General features: G+C 53.1%; 1 protein-coding gene across 4 annotated transcripts in view; it reads right to left on the bottom strand.

Annotated features, from left to right (window-relative positions):
- The window catches only part of RNF216 (ring finger protein 216), a 185,589-nt gene extending 184,334 nt beyond the window's left edge, over positions 1-1,255 (bottom strand). For 2 of the 4 annotated variants that reach the window (XM_024118990.3, XM_024119000.3), the window contains exon 1: positions 1,117-1,255. The gene's annotated coding sequence lies outside the window, so the exon portion shown is untranslated. Of the gene's footprint in view, positions 1-301; positions 437-1,116 lie in introns of those variants that run through there. The other 2 variants (XM_028499609.2, XM_024118998.3) reach the window with 2 other exon arrangements.
- Between the last annotated feature and the right edge of the window lie 2,543 nt (positions 1,256-3,798).

The raw sequence follows: 3,798 nt of genomic DNA, 5'->3' as shown, positions 1-3,798 counted from the left end.
AGTGGTTAAGAATCCACCTGCCATTGCAGGGGACACGGGTTCGAGCCCTGGTCCGGGAAGATCCCGCGTGCCGCGGAGCAACTAAGCCCGTGCACCACAACTACTGAGCCTGGGCTCTAGAGCCTGCGAGCCACAACTACTGAGCCCGCGCACCTGGAGCCCGTGCTCCGCAACAAGAGAAGCCACCGCAATGAGAAGCCCGCGCACCGCAACAGAGTAGCCCCCCCTCGCAGCGACTAGAGAAAGCCCCTGCGCAGCCAAAAATAAATAAAAAAATTTAAAAAGCCTGAGACAACCCTACCCAGGCGCTTATCACGACGCATCCGAGTTCTTTACAGAGCCCTCAGGCTCACTCATGTCGGAACCCTGCCCAGCGGACATCACCGGGAACCTGAAGGCACTCAACGAGCTTGGTCACGGGACTGAAGCGGCCCGAAGTTTTCGACAATCGTCCCACACGGTATTCGGGCCACATCTCACGCGGGAAGATCGGCCTCCTTCGCCGCTCGGCGCTCCGGGCACATTTGTCGGGTTCGCGTTCCCCGCGCTGCCCAGAGTTCTGACACACTCGGGGAGGCCTCACGAGGGCTGGGAAGCAGTGGCCGCCTTTTCGGGAAGACGCCCCTCCAGAGCCGAGTCGGGAGGGTTGACCGCGGCCCGTCAGCCCCCCGCCACCCCCCGCCCGGACCAGGGCGTCGGAGTTCAAAGTCCCGGCATGTCGCCCCCCCGCGCGCCCCCGGCCGCGTTCGGCTCCACGGCCACCGCCTCCCGTGAGGCGCCGCCGAGGAAACTCGGTCTTTCGGCGCTACCGGCCCGCGAAACTTCCCGAAGTGGCGGGAGCGGCGAAGGGTCCGCCGGCCGCCCGCGCCTCTATCGCTCCCTCCCGGCCGCTAGCCCCGCTGCTCCGGCCGCTCGGCGCTAGGCGGCGCCCCGCGCGGCCCCGTGTTCGCTCGCGTCGGGACCGCGGCTGAGCCCGGCCAGCGCCCCCCGCCGCCCCTCACAAACGAGCCCCCGCCCCCACCCCCACCCCCGGGCTCAATGGAGGCGCCGGGCGGAGACGCCACTAGCCTCACAGAGCCTTCCGAACAGCTGGCGCGCCCCGCGGCCGACACTTACTCGCCACTCAACTCGCCTGCTCTCGAGGCGGGCTCGGCGGCTTCTGTCGCCGCAGCTTCTAGTCAGCAGGAGCGGCCGCGACAGCTTCGTGGCCGCAGCCGAGGCCGCCGCTGCACTCCTTCCGGCCCTGCCGCGGCGTCACCTCGCGCCTGCGCACAGCGCCCCCTCCCGACTAATGACAGGAAGAACCATAGAGGCACGCCGGGTGATAGGGAGGAGGGGTCTGGGGAGTAACACCATAGAGAGGGACGCCTGTTCGCTCCTCCATCCCGGCTCACGGCCCGCTGAGTCTTGACTCCCCCACTAGGCGGGAGGACGAAAGGAACTGAGAGCCCCCAACCACGTGAGGAGGTGTAGCTGTCTCCCTGGAGTTTTCAACTCCAGGGCCTGAAGCGTGAAGCGGGCAGCCGTGGAAATCTCCTGGATATGCATTTATTTGCATCCGTTGCCTTTGGCAAGTCATTCATGCAACACATTTTCGGAGGGCTTCCTGTATGCTAGGCACTGTTCTAGGAATTGGAGCCAAAACGGTATAGACTGTCCCTGTTCTCATGAAGCTTATGTTTTATTGGGAAGTCAGTAACTGCTGAACTAATTAACTAACCAACTAAAATACTGGCCCAGAGAGGAAGTGTTCTGGAAACACACACACACACACACACACACACACACACACACACAGATGAAAAATAAAACAGAGAAAGGGATAGAGTGATGGGGATAATAGTGTGGTCTAAATGAAGTGAGGGAGTGAGCCGTGGTTACCACCCGGAGGAAGAGGACTTCAAGCAGACGGTATACAGAGGCCAAAAGCCCTGAGATGGGAATACGCCTGGCGCGTTAGAAAACCAGCGTTATGCTGTGTGGCTGCATGGCAGTGCGGTGAGTGAGACGGAGAATGGTAGGGAATGGGCTTGGCAAGCTGGTCGGGAGCCAAATCGTAGGTCTTAAATTGAATTTGGATTTTATTCTAAGTGTGATGGGAAGCTACTGGAGAACTGGGAACAGGGACGTGAGTTGATTTGCTTGTGTTTTCCGAGACCAGAATCAGGAAAGCCAGTTAGGAAGTTACTGCAGGATTCTAAATGATAAGTGATCGTGGCTTGGACCAGTACAGTCAGGGAGGAGGTGATGAGAAATGATCGGAGTAGGGATTTTTTTTAAAGGTAAAACAGAGATTTGCAGATGGATGGATGTGGGGTGAGAGAGAATGAAAGGAATTGAGGATAACTACAAGATTTTTGGCTCGTGCAGCTGGGTGAATGGTGGTGCCATTCACAAATATGGGGAAAATCAGGAGGAATAGATTTTGGTTGGAGTGAGAATTGAACATGTTTTGAACATGTTACATTGCGAACTAGACCTTCAAGTAGACATATCAATGTGCAGTTAGATCCTTTGTTTCTTGATGACTGAGAAACAAAGGATTCTTGGTTAATCTGAAGACTTCATTTGGGAACCAAAAATCTTTTAACAAATAATCTCTCGGACCTTGAGCCACACATTTCCCCGAAAAGTATGCATTTTTCCCGGCATAATTTTGTTGAGAGTTATGTTATTGAGGAATGAACTAAGATGAATATGTGGAACTGTAATTTAATGGCATAGAAATCTGAAGACCTGCAGGAGATTTAAAAATTCCAACCCTTGTTATAACTTTTTAAAAGAATATGAAATTATCAAAACACACGAATCAAGTTTTTTTTAAATTAATTAATTAATTTGGCTGCCCTGGGTTTTAGTTGTGATATGCGAACTCTCACTTGCTGCGTGCATGTGGGATCTAGTTCCCTGACCAGGGAATGAATCCAGGCCCCCTGAATTGGGAGCACGGAGTCTCAACCACCACACCACCAGGGAAGTCTCTGAATCAAGTTTTTTTTTTTTAATTAATTAATTAATTTATTATTTTTGGCTGTGTTTGGTCTTCGTTTCTGTGCGAGGGCTCTCTCTAGTTGTGGCAAGCGGGGGCCACTCTTCATCGCAGTGTGCGGGCCTCTCACTATTGTGGCTCTCTTGTTGCGGAGCACAGGCTCCAGACGCGCAGGCTCGGTAGTTGTGGCTCACGGGCCCAATTGCTCCGTGGCATGTGGGATCTTCCCAGACCACGGCTCGAACCCGTGTCCCCTGCATCGGCAGGCAGATTCTCAACCACTGAAACATTTATATTAACATATTTCCATACAAATAACCCAAAGAAGGTTTAGTATTAGCTTTTCTTTTTTTTTTGAATTTTATTTTATTTATTTTTTTATATAGCAGGTTCTTATTAGTCATCAGTTTTATACACATCACTGTATACACGTGTATACACATGTATACACGTGTATACACATCACTGTATACATGTCAATCTCAATCGCCCAATTCAGCACACCACCATCGCCACCCCCCCCGCGGCTTTCCCCTCTTGGTGTTCATACGTTTGTTCTCTACATCTGTGTCTCAACTTCTGCCCTGCAAACCGGTTCATCTGCACCATTTTTCTAGGTCTATCTGTATGTCTTCTTCGGAGAAATGTCTGTTTAGGTCTTCTGCGCATTTTTGGATTAGGTTGTTTGTTTCTTTAATATTGAGCTGCATATGCTGTTTATATATTTTGGAGGCCCAGCTGCTCCGTGGCATGTAGGATCCTCCCGGACCGGGGCACGAACCCATGTCCCCCGCATCGGCAGGCGGACT

Source organism: Physeter macrocephalus, chromosome 14, assembly GCF_002837175.3.
Source record: "Physeter macrocephalus isolate SW-GA chromosome 14, ASM283717v5, whole genome shotgun sequence".
Classification (NCBI taxonomy): Eukaryota; Metazoa; Chordata; class Mammalia; order Artiodactyla; family Physeteridae; genus Physeter; species Physeter macrocephalus.
The sequence above is the reverse complement of the archived record's forward strand: the minus strand, read 5'-3'. Positions and strand labels throughout refer to the sequence as shown.